Source organism: Odocoileus virginianus, chromosome 18 (genome assembly GCF_023699985.2).
Source record: "Odocoileus virginianus isolate 20LAN1187 ecotype Illinois chromosome 18, Ovbor_1.2, whole genome shotgun sequence".
In the NCBI taxonomy this organism is placed as follows: domain Eukaryota; kingdom Metazoa; phylum Chordata; class Mammalia; order Artiodactyla; family Cervidae; genus Odocoileus; species Odocoileus virginianus.
Genome location: NC_069691.1, coordinates 17,933,167 through 17,956,595, shown reverse-complemented (window position 1 = coordinate 17,956,595; position 23,429 = coordinate 17,933,167). Strand labels below are relative to the sequence as shown.

At 37.9% G+C, this 23,429-nt stretch overlaps 1 protein-coding gene across 2 annotated transcripts in view; it reads right to left on the bottom strand.

Moving 5' to 3' along the window:
- KANK1 (KN motif and ankyrin repeat domains 1) overlaps positions 1–23,429 on the bottom strand; it is a 213,963-nt gene that overhangs the window by 106,956 nt on the left and 83,578 nt on the right. The gene's annotated exons all lie outside the window — the stretch shown is intronic.

Sequence of the window (23,429 nt, the reverse complement as noted above, 5' to 3'; positions counted from 1 at the left end):
ATTGAGAAAATCAGTACTTGAATCTACACAATACTTCGAAGTGTGAAATTCTGTACAGCTTTGTATATTTGTACAATGAGAATGAGTGGTAGAAGAGGTTTTTACTGCTGTTATTGTCCAAAAATAACTATTCAACAATTCAGTGGAATTCTAGAATTATTTTTATCTTTCTCTATTTTTCTGTAATGATGACATTTGTTAGAAATGAACATGTATTTTTTTTTTTTTTTACCAAGCCAATAGTTTTACTTTTTTAAATAAAAAATTTTGAGTAGTAAAAATGGAGGAAATGGGTTTCAGACAAATTAAGAATTTCATGACAGTAAAAAAAAGAAGTGCTGACAGGATTCATGGGTACATGGATTCATGCTAGCTTTGCTCAAATGTGTGAGAGACAGAGCCTCAGTAACCATGCAGAACTCTTGGGGGACTGGTAAACTGTCAAATGGATACGCTTTGAGGCTGGGAGTCCTGAGTTTTAAGTGTCAACTCTGCCACTAGCCAGCGTGGGACTCTTGTCAGATAGTTTAACCTCACTGTGGTTTCCTTATCTGCAAGAGGGACTCACATATACACACACACCACACGCCATACACACAGGAGTGACAATAACACAGTCAAGCAGTTTAATCTGGGCAGTTAAGGTATGGGTTTCAATCAGTGTCTCCAGGGTGGCAGGCAGGGAAGTGAATGTGCCAGAAAGATGCAAAGCTGCCTGGTGGTGACAACAGCACCCATCAGTCTAAGCACCAGAAAGCCTGGTCAGAATACCTGATTTGGCTCCACTTTACTGGGACAAGTCACCGTGCCTTATATCAATGTCCTTAAGAGTTGGTGGCAATGTGGTTGTCTTTCTACTTCCTGGAATTATTTTGAAAATTAAATAAGATAATCACAAAAGCAACTTGAAAGTAAAAACAAAAACAAATTTAGAAGTATTCTGAAATTATTTTAGCACTTTAGCCCTTAAAGTTTAGATAAGCCAGATGGGAGAAAATAAATTAAAGAATTTGACCTAAGAGTCAACTCTGATAAATCAAATGACTACTACTTTTCAATCTGGAATAGGATCAATCAAAAAAAAAAAACACCACATTGTACACAATGATGTTAAAATGTGAAATCATATATACAGAACCAAGTACCCAGGGGATGTTCAGCAAATGAAAGTGGCCTGCACAAAAGCAGAAGCCTGGGCCTCCTAGAGCACTTACAACACTATTTGGTAACGGGATGTCCACCCTCGTGCATCTTCCACCAGGATGTGTGTGAGCTTCTAGATTGCACAGGTGGTTCCATGGGTTGGGGGTGAGGCCTGGGCGAGTATAAATAAGAAATCCAACTCACTGAGGATTTTGATGGTGTATAGCCAGGGTTTAGACCCACTAACCTAATCCAATACGGTAATCTCTGTCTTCCTCAGAACTAAAGAGGTAACATATTAACAAATCATCTTTCCATTCTGGTGAGAGGGAACAATCAATAATAAGACTAATTTTTACTGGGTACAGAATTGTGCAAATCTCTGTTGCAAGCTGAGAGGATTCAGGAAACCTATTCATGACTGACAAGACAAGTACACCAAGAAAACCTCTTCCAAAAAGCTTTCTGAACTTCTCTTGTAGGCTTTCTCTTCAAACAGTTAAGGAGCTCCAATATTAGCTTCAGGAGCTTTGGAATGATCAAAAGTCAATGAATCCAACAGGTAAGTTTATAGCTGTAATCTGCCTGTTTCATCCAAGATAGCCTTTCATTTATTCTTGTCATGGGCTTCCTAAGGCAGTTCTGGGAATTTGTTCTTATATTCTTGTTCTCTCTTTCAATATCTCAATATCAAGAGGCTTAAGCAACACCAGAGGTTCTCAAGACAAGCCAAAGCCTTCTGGCAGAGAGTCCAGACTGTATCCCCTTCACTGGTAAGGGCACAGTCCATACATGAGAGTCAATGTAAGATGCCATATGGGTTATGTGCACGCAGAGCAAGTGAGAGCAAGTGAGAGAGCAGGCAGGGCTGGCAAGTGGGTTCTGAGCTGTGCTTGCTCTGCTTAGAGGAGAGGGCAACTCATGATCTTGATGAGAGAAACAGAAAGAAAATGTCAACACTGGATGGAGGAATGAATGTCTATTAGTCACGGGAAAGGAGGAAGTGGATGATCATGATGAAGTTTCAGACTCTTCATCTCTAATTGCCCAGAGTCTGTGCTCCTTGAAGATTCAGAAACAGAGTAGATTCACCAGTAACTAGATGATTGATGTCTAAGGCCTTTAAGTCTACCTTTTTTCCCTCCAGTAATGGGCCACGGGGATGTTAGAAAACCCTGTGTGGATTCAGATTCCTTTTTTGACATGATGCCTTGAGAATCTCCATACTGCTAAGTCAGTATGAAACTCAAACCTGACTTGAGTGCATGTGGGGGCTTTCCATACACATGTTCAATAAGGTTAGTAATGCTTCATAAAGCTCACATATAATGATCTAATTCTGGCAGAGCTAATACAAAGAGTTCAAAATTAATTTATCCTTGATAGCACTTATTAACCATTTACCCTGCTAACTTTATCTGATATCCATCAACAGTTCAGTTATTCTTTTTATCAGATGAAACCCAAAAGTACAATTCTTAGCTATAATACATCACTTTCCTCAAAGGGTGAAAATGGACTTCAACGAAGGAGCTTGAAAACCAGAGAGACAATTAAACATCTTAGATTTCTGGTATTGAGTATTTTGAAATTATTTCGGCAGTTTAGCCCTTAAATAAAAGTTTAGATAAGCCAGATGGGAGAAAGGCAAATTACAGAATCTGACCCAAGAATCAACTCATAAATCAAATGATTACTACTTTTCAATCTAGAATATGATCAATTCAGTTAGCAAACTGGTGCCTTATATTTAGGTCACGAGAAAAACTATCAACAGGATTGTAGTCACTGAAAAAAAGAAATGCTACTTTTTATTGCTAATTCTACTCTATCCCAACTTTTCTTTTTCTTGCGCATTATTACCTGTGGCTTAATCTGACCCACAAAATCTGGCTTTAGATGATGGATTGTTAAAGAGTTAGTGTCCTATTCCAAGAAAGGGTGGGAAAAGAATGGGATGTGGTTAATGACACTGAATAACACAGAGTAAGAGCATTTCAGAAGATATCAGTGGCTGAACAAAGTCTTGTGGCTTGCCCAGACAGAAATATTTAAACCAGCTAAATATACCTGGAGAACCACTTCCACCTGAGGAAAATCTATAGATTTTAAACTATTTTTAAATTATAGCAAAGAACTAAAATTTTAATTAAAAACTTTTCATATGGGAATATATTATATATAAACCCTCTGAAAACTACAGTAATGCTAACTTGAGAAAATCTGTGTTCTGTAAACTGTATGTACCTAACAATTTGAAGGCAAGATTTCTTGTGGATTATGAATCATCTTTATCCATTCTGTCCCTAGCTGAATGCTGGAAAGCTATTATGATTCCATAGCAGTTCATCTGATTATAAAAGAATGGCATATTCAGCTATTCTGACTTAATGCCAGCTCTTCTTTTTGTAAATACACATTTTCAAAGTTTAAGGCAACTGGTATGTTCGATTGCTCAGCTGTGTCCAACTCTGTGACCCCGTGGACTGTAGCCCATCAGGCTCCTCTGTCCATGGAATTCTCCAGGCAAGAGTACTGGCGTGGCAGACCTTCCTGACCCAGGGAGGGACTGAACCTGGGTCTCCAGCGCTGCAGGCGGCTTCTTCACTGGCTGAGCCACCAGGGAAGCCCTGACTAGGCCCGCACAAATCTGATGCTGCGCACCGGGTAAATTATGCTTGGCGCCTGTCCTGAGGTAGATGTTGTTAGGGTACCAGCTCACTGCTGATTTAGTTTCATTCTGCCTGTTTTCTCCTGCCCGATCTTCCACTCAACTAGATAAGAAAGACCAAGCATTGAGATACCTCTAAGTACTGTATGGCTTGAAAAATTACACTTATAACAACAATTTTTGAGGCATGATATGACACCTATCCCGAGCCTCTCAACCTCCCCTACTCCTTTAAGACAAGTATGGACTATGAAGAAAGAACTGAAGACTTGGCCCTATAGGGGACTTTTAAATGACCTGAGCATGTGCTTCTTTAAAAAGAATGGCTTGCACTTAGTTATGGCTTATAGTTTTTTTCTCCTAAGGGTGCTATGGACTGTCACCAATAGATAGTAAATGTAAGTTCAGAAAACGTTAAGTCCACATTTAAAAACATTTTCTTAATTTACAAGTTACCCAAATAAACAATATTAATTCCCTACTTCTTTCCTCCAACAACTTTATTCTCTATTTTAAGGCTGCAGGTAAGTTTGTTCAAACTACTAGAAGGAGGAGATTGTACTTGGAATAATAGGGTGGAGCCAGTTCTGCCTCAGGACAGACAGGAGATGGTAGGAGCCAGAAGAGAAAAGGCAGTCTCCCCACCTAGTGTGTACAAGGCTTTCCTACTGAATCAAAGTATCTCTTCCCAGATGACAATTTGAGTCCTGTGGTTGAAGACTTTTTCTTTTCCCATTGATCAAGCTTCCTTATTCATAATCATTCAAAAAATTATTTCATGGACGTGAAGAAGTGAATTAGGTATCTAAAAGTGAACATGTTTTCTTTAAAACTGAAGTCTTTGCTCATAAAGAAATTATGTCCTGATAAATATTTTGACAAAGAGACAATACTATTTTCCTGCATTAAAAATGTAGACCTGTTGGAATTCCCTGGCAATCCACTGGTTAGGACTTGGTGATTTCACTGCCTCTGGCCAGGGTTAGAACCCTGGTTGGGAGAACACAGCTGCAAGCTGTGTGGCATGGCCAAAAAGAAAAAAGTGATCTGGAAGTGAGACTATTCAACCTTTACTCAGTGAATGCCTCAGTTCTACACTGCACGGGATCTAGGTCTAGAAATGTCTAATGTATTCTTGGAAATACTGTGCTTTATCCAAAGTAAGCTAACCACAGTAGTATTAGCAGAAATCATCTTCAGGAGGAAGTTTAGTGTGCAGGGTAGATAACAGGGGGCAGGTGGGCCATATGTAATCTTTGGTAACTGCCCACCATAAGTGTGGTGTCCAGAGGGTGGTTCCATAAATACTGTTGACTGACAACTTCCAGGATTCATTCCTTCCTACACTCTGCCCACACCCTCTTTCCATGAGATATTCCATTCTATAAATATGTTTTCTTTTTGACAACAAAAGTGATAAGCCTTAAGTGGAGCTTATTCCTGAGAGAAACTTAAGCAAGAAAGAGGAAAACAGGACAAGTAGTGCAAAGTGTGTATAGGTGTGTGTCAGGAACTGGCCTGCTGATCTGAGGTTATGCCAAAGAAGATAGGTGTGGAGCAGCACCCTATCTGCCTAAACCGACAGTGGGAAAGATTCAGTCTGAGAAGCAATTTTTCCTACCAGCCCATTTTGCAAGCGCCTCCTCCCACAGCCAAATGAAAGAAGAATAGCTGGCTCCCTATCACCGTGGAGCAGCTGAAAAGGTGACTCTGGACTCTTCCTTCCAGGCAGGCTCCTGGCCAAGAGGAAAAGTATCTTCTCAGACTAAACAGATACACCCAGGTGAGCAAGGGCTGCTGTTTTTTAAACAATTAATAAGAAAGTAAAAACCAGCATATTAGACATTTGCCATTCCTCACTCCTTTTTCCTTCCCTCCAAATGATTCCATTTTCTTTTTGAAGACAAAGGATACATCTGGCTTTGAAATATAAATGTCTAACAGCAAAGCTGATAGGTGACAGCTGTTGGATACAAATTGTTAAACTAAGCCACTGATAACTGAAAAATATAAACCTTTATTATACTTTATTGATCATAACAGATTCCTTGCAAGAATAAAAAAAATCAATCTGGCTGACCCACCCTTCATTTATAGTACTATGTTTTGAAAAGTCAAGCAAGAAACCACTCTTTTTCAGACTATTAAGATCTAGGGTAGGAACAGTATTTTCAGACACATGTCAGGTAATATTACTGTTTACCAAAATTTTCTGCCCTTTCCCAAAGGGAAATTATATAGCACCTCCCATGTTGCACTCAAGTGTAGCCATGTGACTGGCTTTGGGCAATGACCACATATCACTTCCAGAGGAAGCTTGAAGAGCTAGCATGGAACTTTACCTTGCTCTTTTATCCTCCTTGGCTCTGAAGAGCAGCAGTGATACAGACTGGGGCTGCTCCATCAACAGACAAAAAGTCAACACAGAGCAGAGCTGCAGCTGACCCACAAACGACATACAGGACAACTGAGAGAAAGCCACTGAGACACGGGGTCATGTAGGATGATTACTATCTTGACTGCTGTTATGTATCTAACCTAGGGCACTTAAAAGCTTGGATGGATGGATGGGTAGATGGATGGATAATAGGAAGTTCACTGGTGAAACCTGGTAGGTTTGGTAGGTACCAATTGAATATAAATCAAATATTTCTTTGGGGGGGTGTGGAAACATGCAGTTTTTAGGTTAAATGATAGTTTAGAGAAGTGGTAAGCAAAATAAGAGCTTTGTACATTAGAGATCCAGGTTATGCAGTTTGATAGCAACCTAACCAGCATCCAGCTTCCCTGATAGCTCAGACGGTAAAGCGTCTGCCTATAATACGGGAGACCCGGGTTCAATCCCTGCATTGGGAAGATCTCCTGGAGAAGGAAATGGCCACTCATTCCAGTATTCTTGCCTGGAAAATCCCATGGATGGAGGAACCTGGTAGGCTACAGTCCATGGGGTCGCAAAGAGTCGGATACGACTGAGTGACTTCACTTCACTAACCAGCATCCAAAGTATCCACTCTCACAATCAACATAAGACCTGCCATCTTTAATCCACTTGCTTCAGATGTGAGTAGAAAGAATATCAACTAGCCCCTGAGGAGTCCTTGAAGTAACTGCCAAAACAGTGTCTCTTTAGTTCCCATGGATATATCTTGTAATAAGGTAGCTCTAGGGATGGGATGAAAGTTAAAAGCCTAGTAACGCAAACAAGTGCCGGAGATTACCTAAACCTTGAAAGTCCATCTTGTTGACTGACATGTTTTACCATTAAACAGCATTTTCTTTATTGAGCTGCAGTCAGGGGTGTGGTTCTAGGCTGATGCCGGGTGGAGAATTAAGGCTGGTATGATGATTACAGAAGAGTCACTGCTGCCTCTTAACAGGAGAATTCCCTTCTGCTTGTGTGCCTTCAGAGGTTTGTCTGGGAGGGCAAATGGCATCAACTCTGGTGCATGGCATATGTTATCAGCTGGTATCACCTCTGGACCTTGGTATTCCAAGGACCCAGAGTAGGTCAGCATTCTTCCAGGTGGATTCAGCGGTTGTTGTCCCTCTTCTTTCATTACACATGGATCTTTTGTTAGATCAGGTGCCACTCAGAATCCCCTCTGCCACTATCTTCTGTCTTTAGACATCAAAGGGAAGACATAAAATTTACTCCTAATGTCTTTGGCATACTTTATAGTGACCCAATCTATATCCAGATATATATTGGATACATATTGGATACATATATTGGATACATATATTGGATATATATGTATCCAATATGATATATATTGGATATACAGTGACCCAATCTATATCCAGATATATGTTGGATATATAACTGCACAAATGCAAAGACCAAGCAGGGAAGGTAATTTGGGACACACCAACTATCTAATCTTTACCAAGAGGATATACTATGGACTAGCCCTGAGCTGGAAACCTTGAGAACAAACTGGAGTCCTAGGGTCCAGGCCTTAAAGTCAAGTGGATTTTTTAGTTAGCTGATGAACAAAGAAAAAGAGAAAGAAAACAAGATTACTCTCTTCTCAACTAGCACAACCTAGAAATGAATAGCATGTGTGTACACAAATCATAATTCAGAGACACGTGAGATCAGTAAGGGTTGGAGAATGCAGGCAAGACTTTCTCCCATCCAGAGAAACTTTTAAGGGAGGAAAAAGGGAAGCCTAGCAAAAAGAAGAATGTATGATGCTAGAAAGACAGAAGAGAAAAGAATACAATTCATCCTTAAGTTATTTGTATACTAACAGTTTCAGTCAAAATACAAACAAAAAAGATACTTCATAGTTCTCAAGAAAAAGATACTAAAGCTGACTTGTGAAAAAAAAATGGTTGTAACTTTAAAAATAGGAGGAGGAAGCGGGGTGGAGGAGAATAAACTATCTGCATGATGTGTAGGTTAAATAGAAAGACAGTAAAGAGTAGAAGAAAAAGTACATGATGAGTTTATACAAAAATGATACATTTACAGTTTTTTACTACATAAAACTGTGCTTATGTAGAATTAATTGAAATCACAACCATTAATAAATGCAAATGAGTAAAAACTTAAGATTTTAAGAGTAGAAAATTATTAATGAACAATTTCTTTTTGAGATCACAGCTACTACATTCCACAAATTCCTTTACTTAAATCAAAACCTCTAATCCAGAGGTTCTCAACCCTGGGCAACACCCCTTCCCTTCCTTTGCCCTATTAAGGAGGCTCATGGGAATTTGTGTCATGGGGTCATCATAACGACTGAGAGGCATGACTGGTGCGTAGCGATAAGGGCCAGGGATGCAGAGTGCCCTACGGCACACGGGACAGTAGTACACAATGAAGGGCTGTCCTGCTCAAGACACGAGCAGCATTGCTATTAACAAAATGCCAGAGGACAAAGACCAACTCTTCTAAGACTGCCCACGTGCTACCCAAGATACACTGCACGTGCTGTGTGTGTGCTAAGTCGCTCAGTTGTGTTTGGCTCTTTGTGATCCCATGGACTGTAGTCCACCGGGCTCCTTTGTCCTTGGGATTCTGCAGGCAAGAATACTGGAGTGGGTTGCCATGCCCTTCTCCAGGGGATCTTCCTGACTCAGAAAATGAACCTGTGTCTCTTACATCTCCTGCTCTAGCAGGTGGGTTCTCTACATTAGCGCCACCTGGGAAGCCCTAAGATACACTGTAAAAACCCTAAAATCCAACCATATACTTCTAACTTTACGACACTATAATTTTTAAAGAAGTCCAACTTTTTCACTAAAAAAAGCTCTCAAAATGCAGTCTCTCCTCAAAGATGGAAATGGACAAAGGATTTTTATATAAGTAGAAAAACATCAAATCATCTCATTTCCTGAGACAGGTTAATATTGCTTTGATGCTAGAAATGATATCTGAACAAATACAGAGGGCCTAAAAGTTATTCCCACTTACTAAACACATTTTTCACCCTATCATTCATTGCTATCCCATAGCTGGTCCAGAATCACTGTCAGCCATTCCTGCTTGCTTTTTGTGAAAAAGTGCACTCAGTGCCACCCAATATGCTTGCAGCTACTATGGACAGCACCTTCTCCATGGCCGGGAAGAAAAAGGAAAGAGGAAACAGAAAAACTCCCTTTCCTGTGAGGTGTAGAAATGAGATCCTGCATGTTCAGTTAAAAGAGTTTCCTCCTTTTCCACCGTCTTCAGTATTTAAAGAGATGTGAGATCACATTTAACTTTCCAAAAGGCTGATGATACTGCCATCTAGTGAACTCAGTCATTATACCAGAAAGACAAAAATGTAAGTGCTCATGGGCCCATTATTTCTAAAGTAGAGTTCAGGAAGTAGAATAAGTAATCTATTTTAATCTTATAAGTATCACTTATTATAACATTTTAAAAGATTGGAAAATGTACTAAAGGAAAGTTTGCAGTCTATGTATTATTCTTGGTGTTATCAGCACAATAGGGGCATAGAAGCAAATGCTACTTTCCTGTAAAGCACAGGAGCCCTGCGCTTCCTCCAGCAGTGAGGGCTATGGCTGCACTTAGGATCAGCACTTTGTTGACAGCGTAGCCCATTAATCCATCTGTGGTGAGTACCTGTGCTTTTTTTGAGGAACTAGCTTATTGAATCCTAAAGACCCTGTGAGTCATGGATCCGGTCACAATTCTTTACTTGCCTTGGCTGCTGGACAGCACAGAGTTAATCAGCCTATGTCTAGTGTATTTACAAGTCCTTACACAATACACGTTCTATCTTCATCCCTCACTTCCTCTTCTGGCCATTTCCCTCTGTCCGAGTAGCCTCACCCACTGATCATTAATTTCACTCTGTATATCCTTAAGTCACCATAAATTTTTTTCTGAAAAATTGAGTACATACAAACGAAATCCATTCTTGACATTTGTTGTGTGTATGACGCCATGGTGGGAACCCTGGCATAAATATATAGAAGACAAGTGTCACAGGTCATGGTGATTCCTGCCTTGTGTGGGTCCCCTTCCCACTTGTTAACTCCTCATTAGAAGAACTGCGGATGGTCAAAACCAGGATTCAGAGTTATTTCTCACTTACAATCACTATCTTCTACATATTCCAGTATGGCCTCAGACGACATCATCACCTTAGGGTGAAGGTCAAATTCATCCTTAGGATTTCATGTTAAATTCCTGCAGCTTCTTCACCTTAAGAGGACTGCTTTTTCATCTTCCATCTGACAAATTCACTGACTCTCACTGCTTTTATACCTTGTCCTATTTCTAAATACCTCTGGAGAAGGAAATGGCAACCCACTTGGAGATACGTCTAGAAACCCAGTTTAACATACTGGAAGCTAAAGTACTGAGTCAGTGAGGAACTTGGCCAGGTTAGCAGGACTCTTCGTTCAGTAACAATTATCTGAGACTACTAAAAGATTCCTTAGTTTGCCTATTGATTTTACAGGTAAAAAGCTTGGACCAGGCACAATACTAGCAAATGGAATGCTGGGGACTGACAGCTAACAACCCCAAAGGCCAAAAACCACCATGCATGTCAGGTCAACCTTCTGTATGAAATGAGGATGGAGACACGGTCGACAGGCAGAGTAATAAGGCAACCTAATTACACTGGAGTAGCAAAATGAGCACATACAGGACAGAGAGGACATATTTTAGAGAAAAATAATTGTGAATAATTCAAAGAAACAACCAAATTGCATTATTCTTTTAGGGACTCATGGAATAAATTAAACACTTCCATGAAGAATGATCTTATGTATGGGCTTCTTTCTCTTTGCTCAGCCACAATTCCCAGAAAAGTGGGAAAGACTACACATCTGATTTCTGCTTGTAGGTCTAGAAGATGAAATCAAACAGACACTCAGGTCACAGACATGCAGCCGAAAGCATGTTCTTCCTTTAGCATACCAGAACTGTCTCCACTGGCCCTCCTGGCTTTTCAAGCCTAGTCATCATTCCAGGGCCTGGTGTACACAATTCCTCTTTTATCTAGAAGGATTCTTCAGTGACCTTTAAACCCAGGAAAGCTCAGGCCGGCTGGTTCCAGCTACCTCTCCATAGAGTCAAGGGGGCTTGGAAATCACTTAACATTACCTGATACAGGAGATTGCACTTTGTCAACCAGCTACTATAGTAAACCAACACTTCATACTGCTGTGTCTTGTCCAAAGAAGGAACTGCTTGGATTCCACTTTTCAAATCATACAAAAAAACTAGTACTTTATTTTTAAACTACACAGTATACCATCACTACTTCCATACCATTCCATGCATCACTACTATCTTTTCATTCAATACGACCTTTGCTTAAGGGCTCACTTGGAAAGGGACTGAGGTCCCACAGAGAATTTGTATTTTATATACTTCTACACCATGCTCATTTATTAGGATGATCATGCATTTATAATCAAAAAAGGGTCTTTGATAAATAGAAACTCTAGCCAAATCAAACCTTTAGCCTTGTTATTCTTGTGAATTTACCACAAAGAAATAATTTATAATGGCCTGAAGAAGTACCAAAGAATTACACACAATCCACATTTTTTTTTTTTTAGGAAAATGGTTTATAGATTATGGTACTTTAATATGATTAAATACTATTTTTTATTAAACACTATTTATTATAATTGTAAAGGCTTTGTAAAGGAATGGAAATCTGTACCATCTTAGGTAAAAGCAGTACTCCAAACACACCACATAACTAAAATGTAAACTAAATGTATGTAAGAAAGATGAAATCTGTTATATTAGAGTAGTAGAATTTATATATAATTTAAAATATTTCACTGATTTTCTTTAAAAAATAAATATAAAATGCCTGCTACACAGTGGTTCGAGGAAAATTAATTTTACCATAGTTCCATACTGACCTACCTCTCCTTTATTTAGAGTTACCTTCACTGGAATTTATAAGCATTCCTAAATTTTGCTGAAGTTCACTAAAGAAGTCCCAGTGACTTAAAAGATAAAACATAGTAGCAGGATCAAGGTCTACAGGGTTTATTTAAAATGGACTTGAGGTAGGGATTAGAAGTTTAGGGAAGTCTTAGAATTTACAAACAAATCCATCTAAAATATAAGTCATAAACCTACCAAAGTTCTTTCTAAATTAAAATACTTCAATGGCCATCACAAAAACATCATAATAATCAGTTTAATGACATGTAAATTTTTTCTAGTCAAAGCCAACTACTAGGTGTGGACAGTCTTTTTAAAACATTTTTATTGTTTCAACTCACTTTCTAAAGCCTTAGGGGTCAAGTTTTCTCCCCTTCAGATTCTCAGAACATAAAGATTTTCAGTGATCTTTCAGAAGCTCAAGTCCCAGTGGGTGGATGGACAAGAAGGAACAGCCGACCAGTGGTGACCCAGAAAGCTACCAAGAAGTGTGAGTACGTGCTCATGTGTTGCTTCCCATGCTTCCATCCAAGAAAATGCTGTATCGAAATGATGGGTATGAATGCATCCATTATGCATTATCACCACTGCCTTATCCCACTCACAGACTTAATACTGGCTCAGCTCACCTCCCTTGGAGACAATCTGGACCATCAACTGGGGTGGAGGCTCTTAAGTAACTTTATGAGTTGGCTTGATCTAGGTAGCTTCTCAGGTGTGTTTCAACAGTCACACCCTAAAAACTGACAACATTTTGTGAACAATGTGTCAAGTCTGTTTATCCCCTTGGTTTGAAGAAGGACAGACTGATCAAATCAGCCCAGCCCGGATAATGACTGCACTACTCTGAGGTAGAGACTGCAGATACAGCCCACCCTTGTGATCCTCAACTCACTTACAGTTTGCACAAGCAAATACCCCAAGGTTAACTATCGTCATCTCAGATGGTCTAAGACAATCACCTTTTTCTAATAAAACATTGCTAATATAGCATTGTTCAATAGAGATTTTTTTAAGCCAAAATATTTCTTTTAAGTCTTTAAGAGAATACACAAATACTAATAAAGGATAGCTGACCTATTTATTGATATAGAATGTGAAACACATCAAATGGGTCATTTATGTTGTAACTCTGAAAGTTTTATACGCTTTGCTTCAAAGATTCCATGGTACTAGATACATCACACAGATACACACATACACATGGAAATTTTTAAAGGGAAAACAAATGATGTATACTATGCACAACCAAGTAAGGATAGCAGAAACATGAAAGAGGGTTGCTATGGGGCTTCCCAGCAATCAGCCTAATTTCAATACCACATCTATTCCAGTGCTTTTTTCTTTGCCTAAAAGTCCTTGCCACCTTACCAAGTGCTTCCCTCCAAGCACAGAAGTTAAGAGAACAAGGAAAGGGAGAAGTTACAGACATCCTTACAGCCCTGGAAGCAAACATTTCTAGAACTCTACTTCTGGGTTGGGTGAAGAAAGTAAGGCCGGCCCTTCTGGATTGGGGTGAGGCAGGTATGTGCAGCTGATCCTGGAACTGGGCGGAAGCAGGAATCTGCACAAGAACCAACAAGTTCGCAGGAGAGGCAGCGACTGAACGTGTGTTTAGCAGTCTTAACCATCTGTTTTCAAGTGGATTAAGATTTGCCAAATTTAACCTCAGTGCCATCCTGAATGACCCAACAGCACGCAAAGGGATTAAGGAAGGTGAAAGAGGGTATCATTTACTGATGACCAGTCTAAGAGTCAGTTTTAAAGAATGATCCATGAAAAATTCATAAACTGGAATTTAACTCCCACCCCAAAGTTTTTCCTAAGGATAAAACACTTAAAAATCTGTGTTTGTTTTCTACATCTGTGATTCTACTTCTGTTGTGTAAACACGTTCATCTGTACTCCCTTCTTTTTAGATTCCAGAAAACAAACTATGGTTACCAGGTGATAATGGGGAAGACAGATAAATTGCGATACTGGGATTGACACACGCATACACTACGATATATAAAACTAACTAATAAGGACCTACTGTACAGCGCAGGGAACTCTACTCAATATTCTGCAATGACCTAGATGGGAAAAGACTCTAGAAAAGAGTGGATGTATGTATATGTGTAACTGAGTCACTTTGCTATACAACTGAAACACAACGTTGTAAATCGACTATACCTCCAGTAATATTTTTTTAAAGCTACGAACTAAGGGAAAAAAATAAAAATAAAAATCTGAATGGATGATTATGCTTTATCAGGTTCTTCAGGGAGGGGGGGGCCCCAGGGAGACCTCCTTCCCTAGCTCCTTCTTTGCCCTATAGCTTTGCTCAACCACTGTGAGCCTGGACCAGCCCATTTACTTCCTGGGTAAAGAAGATCCTGCTTTTTTTTTTTTTAACTTAGAATATTCTTATAGCATGTCATCCACAGCTATTCATTTTTTTAATCTCCTCACCTTTCCAGCTGCGGAGAAGGGATGTGTGTGTGCACGTGCGTGTAATATATATTTACATAAATATAAATATGTATATATTTCTGAGTGTTTATGTTCCTTCACTTCTTTATCCCCTTGTCCAGGCTGATCCCCTTGCCGACCATAGGAAGGCTTCTTTGTTTTCCTCTCACTCCTTAAAGCCTAGTGTAGATATTTCCTCCTCTAGGAAGCCATTCCTGATTTCCTCACCTCACCCCACGATAAATGCCCCTTTTTAAGTGCCTTCATAGTGCTCTATGCATAACTTCCTAGGGCTGAACATACTGTTAAGATTGTTTTCACTGCTTTTTTTTTTGGTTCTTTCTTCAATCAATCCATTAATTTCTTTGGGGGATGGAGTCTTCTATTTCTTTACTCCAGCATTGACCCATATAGCAAATAACTGCCTAAAAATCCTTGCTCCATGCTTGAATGAGTTCGACTTTGCTCATACACATGTTGTTGGTAACCTCCTATATTTTATGCAAAATGGCATACTTAAATGCCTCCCTTTCATCACTTGGAAATCAGATATTATTTCCCTCATAAGATTGCCCTATAGAATCACTGATATTAAAAAGTGATTAACAAATAGGAGTTCAAGTTCTAGTCTCATACTTTCTATATGCAGCATCTCTTTGAAAACATTTTAACCATAAACTTATAGTACATACACTTTACAAAATATATTTAAAACACATCCTTATAGCAAGACATTTTGTAGTGAAATGTATTTTAGACTCTTCAGCAGATGGACCTGATGTGCTCCAACCACAATACTGTGAAATTGTTTACTTCACTGCCTAGAGTTCAGTTTTCCCATGTTTGCCATTCTCACTGCTACTCATTCTTCAGGTTGTTTTTGTTTAGCTGCTAAGTCGGGTCTGACTCTTGGCTAGGCTCCCCTGTCCATGGGATTTTGCAGGCAAGCATACTGGAGTGGGTTGCCATTTCCCACCCATTCTTTAAGACCCCAAAGCAAACGCCACTCTTCCATGGAGGCTTCCTCAAACTAGACAGAAAGCATCCTCCAAAGCATCCCTTAGTCTCCTACAGTGTTCTTTGCCTTATTTGTCTTTGTATCATCCCTCACAGCATGATGCCACATATGTATATGAGCATATCCAACAGATGCTCAACAGCTACCATAGCAACAATGGCCCTTTACAGTTCTTTGTATGTGTAATAGAGAAAAACGAGAAACAGACTAAATATTCAGCATCAGGGGGACAGCTTAGCAAGAACCATGGCACATAACACAACAGCACATTATGTTCCTAAAATATGACTTCTGTCCATTTACAAAAACATGCACATAAATTAATGCTGTGTAGAAAAATACACAAACAGAATATGAATGATGGTCCAGTTTTTAAAATTTCTGGGTGCACATTTACCAGGCAATTTTAAGTTAAATAAACTTGACATTAATTCATGTTATTTTTTGTTTATATTCATAATATATCACATGACACTTACCTTAAATTCTTCTGCATTTAATATGTAGCCAGGGTGGTCTCACTACCTTAGAAATTATCAAAAGCATCCCCAGTAACCAATGCCTAAGGATCCTCTTAAGTGCTTTAACACTGTTTGAAGTCCAAATTCTCAACAGACTTAGAGAAGCTTTACTTGCTATTCAATAGCTGCTTTGAAACACACCCTATCTGAAACCATCAAACCAAGTCATACAAAAAGCTAACTCAAAGCTGACCTCTGTACCCTTGGCCAAGTTAAGAGCAAGGGATTCAGTCAGTATGAGTGTTAGGGAAAGCCATGGAGACCAAAAAAACCAAAGAAAAAAGGATGAGAACCAAAAGAGGGTGGGGGAGGGTTTCGGTCATTCTATCACTGCCCGTGATCTGGGCCTTCCCCTCCCGGGGACTGCACGCAGCATGGACGACAGGGCTCACTCTCCTTCCACGCACACCTGAACTTCTCACTGCATTGGGTCATGAGTCCAAATATTCTAAAATAAAAAAATTCTAATGACAAAAAGATGCTTCATGTCAAGTATCTGACTTTAGGGAGTCAGACCTCAGTGTGTTCTACTTATGTCAATTCTTCCCAAGTTTTAAGAGTCTGCAAATGGCACATATTTGATTTTAACAATCTTTTCCCTACATCTCATTTTCTAAGCCACTTCCTTAGATGTCACTTAAAATACAAGGCAGTAATAAGATACTTCCCATCTCTGATGAAAAACGGACCTGGACTAATTTCTTTCTTCCCAACATGGTAATGTCTTCAATAGTTTCTTAGTGCAATGACAAGAACTTTCTCTGAAAGATAGGTTATGAGCAGGTGGTGGTTCTACTGTCTGCCTCAGATGCACATATAGTAAACACAAAATGCTTTGACAATTTCCATTTCCTAGTGGAAGTGTCACTCACATGAAAGTCACATGACTGTTTTATATACAAATCCAATAGTCAAACAGAATCTTTTAGTGTTTCCTTGTGATTGCTGTGTTTATGCTATCCTTCACTTCTCTTTTTAGCCTAAGAAGGAAATTTTCAGACTATATAAGAAGGATAGCTCCATCACATCCCAACCCATCCATCACAGCAAAACCCTTTAATATCTTAAGCCCAACATCTACAAGCCTACTTGTCCAGAATCTGTAAGGCAGGTTTTTAACGATATGCCAGATGAAAATACATCCTCCTCCTTTTCTCAAGACCACCTTCTTCCCAAAGAATATCTCATCATGAGCTCAGCATCATCAGATGCTCACACCTTAGCTATTTAGGAAGGGCAACTGTACCTGGGGCTGAAGTTAGGGCTTTTTACTTATCCAAGGTATGTTCCCAGTTGCATCATTCTGCCAGGCTTCCTGAATACAAACTGTACAACATTAACGAGTGTGGGGTGAAGCCACGGGCATTCATACCAAAGGTCAAGGCAGTTACAACTGACTCATTTATAGTCTATACACTGCCATGTTTAGTGCTTCATTTTCTCTGCCATTAAATACAATACTCTTCCAGTTTGAAGCAGGAGTCTACTCACAGGAAAGAAAGTAAGTCTAAGAGAAAAGTTATGTTAAGGTTCAAGAAAAAGTATGATTGTATTATCTGGGAGCAATATAACTTTCATCATATCTAGTATTTTACACCTAGGAACCAAAGGCCTGACAACAGCTAAGCCCAAAGGAAAAAACCCCTAATATTAAAAAATCATTTTAAAAACCCTTTGAAGTATTTTAGAATATAAAAATCCTCTGAAGTATTTTAGAATATAAAAATACTTTGAAGGAAAGGCAATCATAGAGGCATTCTCATCTTTATTGACATGAAGATAGCCACAGTATATACTATGGGGAATGAGCAGTGAACTCAGACAAAATGCAGACCGTTCTCTAGCTAACTGTGCAATCCTGGGTAAGTCGCTTAACCTGCCAAGCACTGAGTTCCATTTCTAAAAAATTAGGAGGTTTCTATTAGGATAAAATGAGATGATATTTGCAAACTCCCCAACACAATGTCTGGTATATGGTGCCTATTTAATAAATGATTATTATTAGTGTCATCATCATTATTTATCATGTCTCCAGGAAAGAAGTGGAATAAAGAACCCAAATAATCAGAATAATACTTGTTTGGTACTTTGAATATTACCTCTAACTTTAAGCTTAAACATATCTATCAACTGTACCCCAAAGTCAAGATTCTATAGGATAAGAAGGTTTTTGCTGAACTATAGGGCCAATGACACTCCACCTGCTTCCTCAACCATGACTTAATGTAAAACAAAAGCAAGTATGGTAAATTTAAAACAATTTTGGAAATTCTAAAAGAAAAAAATTTAAACAAGTGCATTTGCTCTTTTTAATTAAAATAGAACACATTAATACTAATACAATAAGTAAAATATTTCTCTGTTCTAGATGAGGGAAAGGCAAAGATAATGATGATTGATGTAGGAACTATTAAGAATAAACAACTACTAAATGTTAATGTGGTGTCTCTCCACATAACTAATTACAGGCATTAGGAACAAGTCTCAAACTACTAACCTTTACACTGGACGCAAGACACCCAAGCTATTCTCTGTGAATTCTTTTGGCTGACTGACTATACAATGATTAGTTATCAAAGCTACTTTAAGCTCACTTAGGGCTGCAAAGATAATTTATACATTTAAATGTCAAGAGATAGCCAAGTATGTTTTCAAAACATTATAACACCAGGCTTTATTTACCAGCTAAGGATTATACCATATTATACCTAATCCTACTCCCAATTAAAGTGTACTGGAAGTGGGAACGATATGAAAATTTCTTACAAAATGCCAAAGCCAAGAGGAAAATGTACCTGAAATATTCATCTTTTAAAATTCTGATATAAACCTAATTCTTGTTGAAAAAGGAACAAGAGACACTTTCTCTCTACATAAGAAAGAGTGGTAAAACCCAAGAATGAATTTTGAAATAGAGCAAAATGCTTAGGAAGATCATTATCACTGTAGACAAACTGATTTGCAACTATCGCCTCAATCATCACACATAAAATATGCCTTGAATTATGCTTTGTTTTCACAGAAACTGCTAGCCAAAAGAGTTTGGATATAAGAACAGAAATACAGAGGACCAAAAATTATTCTGATTACTTTAAAATACAAAATGGACTGAAAATGGAGAGTCAAAAACCCACAGAGAAACTGATACTAAGTAACCACTCACTAAAAGTCACAACATCACTTTTGCTGTATTCTTCCCTCAAAAGCATATATAACCTCATGGTAAACATCAGAAAAGCTCAAATTCAGAGTCACTAAACAAAATAACTGACCGGTACTACTCAAAAATATTAGTAGCAAGATCATGAAAGACAAGAAAAGGCTGAGGAACTGTCGCAAAGTATAGAAATCTTAAGAGACAGAAAAACTAAATGCAGTTTGGATCCTGGAACAGAAAAAGGACATTAGTAGAAAACTGTATGCAATGCTAATAAGGTCTGTAGTTGAGCTAAAAGTATTTTATCAACTTAAAATTTCCTAATAACTGATAAGAACACTATGGTTATGTAAGATGTTAACATTAGGGGAATCTAGCTGAAGGGTATATATGAACTCTGTATTATCTTTTGCAACTTTTCTTCAAGTCTAAAATTGGAGAATAAAATAATTTTTATTATTTCAAAATAAAAAAGTTTAAGAAAAACTTATGGATGAGGAAAGCAACTGTTGTATCCTTACTTCTCACTTCCATTTGGTTTACTTTGAACATATTTTTTATGAAAGCATATTCTTTTATGAAAAAAATAAAGTATATTCTTCTGCTTTACCTAGTTAACCATAGACAAGTATAGAAAGGTGTGAGATAAGATTCAGTGTGAAAGAATATCACAGTGACCTTCCCCCAAAATGAATACGGTCTGCTTTCTCAAGTTTAGCTAAACTTTTCAGTTAGTCCAGAACAAAACAAAGTCTAACTTTAGAATATGGTAGCAAATTCCCAAAGTGGTCCTTCTTGGATGGCCAAACAAGAAAATACTAGGTGTTCAAAGAATCTGTCAACCAGGCAAAAGATCCTTTGGCATAAAATTCAAAGATATTTAAGAGTGACTGCAAGCAATGGGTGGGTGGGGGGCGGTTAAAGAAAGATATGTTAGGAGTGGGGTGGGGTATACAAAAGGCAAGAGAGAGAAAAGCTCAAGAGGTGACTATGTGCTACTAGCTGCTTCCTTACCTGACAATAGTAAACTGGACCAACAGTGAATTTTAAAACACCTTGTTCACAAATCTCATAGACATACTGAAAAGGATTTTATTACTTACATTCTATTTAGATTACTACATTTATTAGTATCTTATATGGGTTAGTCACACTCTTTCCTCCTCTTTCCCTCAAACATTTAATTACTCATTGTGATGCTCTTAGATAACACTAAACAGCATCCATGCCCACAGTAGATAGGCACTTAAAAACAAAAACAAGATCACTTACTGTCCATCAAAAGATATATGCACTTTTTTTGCCTAAGTAATTTTATTTACAGGAATTTACCTTAAAGATATACTCATACAAGTATAAACTGATGAAGGTAAAGATTGTTAATTTTTGCAATGTTTAAAACAGAAAAAAACTGAAAACACACTAAATGCTCATTAAAATATAACTTTTAAACAAAACAGTACAAAAAGGTACTCTGCAGCATTCAAGAAGAATAAGGTCCATCTAGATGTACTGGCAAAGAATGTATTCATAATCTATAATTAAGTAAAAATAAGTTAAAATGTAGACAAAATGAGTCTACAAAAAGGTGTATATGCATATATATATATATAATATACATATATTATATATATAATATATGAAAGGATGTATACCAAACTTAAGAAGAGTCACTCTAGGAAAATATCTGTAGAGACAGTGGGGTTCTTAACTAATTTTTAAAATAACCAGTGGAGATCATTCTTTTAACTTTAAATTTAAAAAAAGTAAAAATAATGTATAAGCAGTTGTGTTTCTATATATTGAGAACAAACAATCTAATAGAAAAAAACAAGAAGACGATTTATGATTGTGTCCTAAGAATAAAATACTTAAGAATAAATTTAATGGAGACAAAAGACTTACACACTGCAAACTACAAAACACTGCTGAAAGAAAATAAGGAAGACCCATATAAACAGAAAGACATCCTATGTTCATGAATTAGAAGACTTAACACTGCTAAGAAGACAACACTACCCCATATCATCGACAGATTCAACACAATTCCTATCAAAATTCCAACAGCCTTTTCTACAGAAATGGTAAAGCTGATTCTTAAATTCATAAGGAAATACAAGGGGGTCCTGAATAGCTAAAATGGTACTGAAGAAGAACAACAAAGTTGGAAGACTCACATTTCCCAATTTCAACTTACTACAAAGCTACAGTAATCAAAACAGTGTAGTATTGGCATAAGATTAGGAATATAAATCAATGGAGCAGAACTAAGGTGCAGAAACAAATTCTTACACACATGGCCAACTGGTTTTTCAAGAGGGTGCAAAGATTCTTCAATGCAGAAAGATAAACTCTTCAATAAATACGCTGAGACAATCAGATATCCACATACAAAGAATCCAGCTGGATCCTCTACCGCACATAGTATGAAAAATTAACTCAAAATGGATTAATGTACTAAATACAATAGATAAAAGCATAAAATCCTTAGAAGAAAATAAAGAGGTGAATCTTTCTGACTTCAGATTAGGAAGCAATGGATTCTTAGATGTGACCCCAAAAGCTTGTCCAACAAAGGAAAAATAAAGATCTCTGAACTCCTTCAAAAAAACAAAAAACAAAAAACCACTTTTGTGCAAAGGACCTTATCAGGACACTCCTGGGCATATATCTGGAGAAAAACATGATCCAAAAGGATACATGCACCCCAGTGTTCACTGCAGGAGCGTTTACAATAGCCAAGACATGGAAGCAACCTAAATGTCCATCGACAGATGAATAGATAAAGAAGACGTGGTATATATGCACAATGGAATACTACTCAGCCACTAAAAAGAATGCTATAATGCCATCTGCAGCAACACGGATGGACCTAGAGATTGCCATACTGAGTGAAGTAAGTGAGAGTGAGGAGAAAAACTATATGATGTTCTTTATTTGTGGAATTTAAAAAGAAATGATATAAATGAACTCACAAAACATAAAGAGACTCATGGGAAGGGACAGTTAGGGAGTTTGGGATGGACAGGTAAACATTGCTATATTTAAAATGGATAATCAATAAGAACCAATTGTACAGCACATGGAACTCTGTTTAATTTTATGTGGCAGCCTGGATGGGAAGGGAGTTTGGGGGAGAATAGATACATGTATCTGTATAGCTGAGTCCCTTCACTGTTCACCTGAAACTATCCCAGCCTTTTCTATTAACAGGTTATACCCCAATACAATATAATTTTTTTTTTAAAGTGAAAAGACAACCTAAAGAATGGGAGAAAATATTTGCAAACTATATATCTGGAAAGGGTCTAATACCCAGAATGTAAAAGAACTTTTATGACTCAACAATAAAAACAATGCAGTTTTAAATGGGCAAAGGACTTGAATAAACACGCCTCCAAAGAAGATATGCAAATAGCCAATAAGCACATGAAAAGATGATCAACATCATTCGTTATTAGGGAAATATAAATCAAAACCATAATGAAATAGCACTTCATCTTAAAAATGACTATAATTTTTTTTTAAATAAAGGAAAAATAAGTGTTGGCAAGGATGGAGAGAAATAGGAACTTTAACCATTACTGGTGGGAATATAAATGGTTCAGCTGTTACAGAAAACAGTTTGGCAGTTCTTCAAAGACGTTACACAGAATTACCATACAACCAAGCAATTCTACCTCTAGGTATATACCCCCAGAAAACAGGGACTCAAATACTTACGCATCCATGTTCACAGCAGTGTTATTCACAACAATGAAAAGGCAGAAAAACTCAAATGTCCATCAACGGTGAATGGATAAACACATTGTGGCATATCTATACAGCAGAATATATTATTCAGTCATAAAATGGTTGATACATGCTACAACGTGGATGAACCTCAAAAACACACTAAGTGAAAAAGCCAGACACATAAGGTCACATAATGTACAATATCTACATGATACATCCAGAATCATGACGTGATAGAGACAGCACAGACGGGGCTGCCAGGAGCAGTGGCAGGAGGGAACAGGGAGTTACTGCTTAATACATCTAGAGTTTTCTTTTAAGGTAATAGAATGCTTCAGAATTAGAGAGAGATGGCT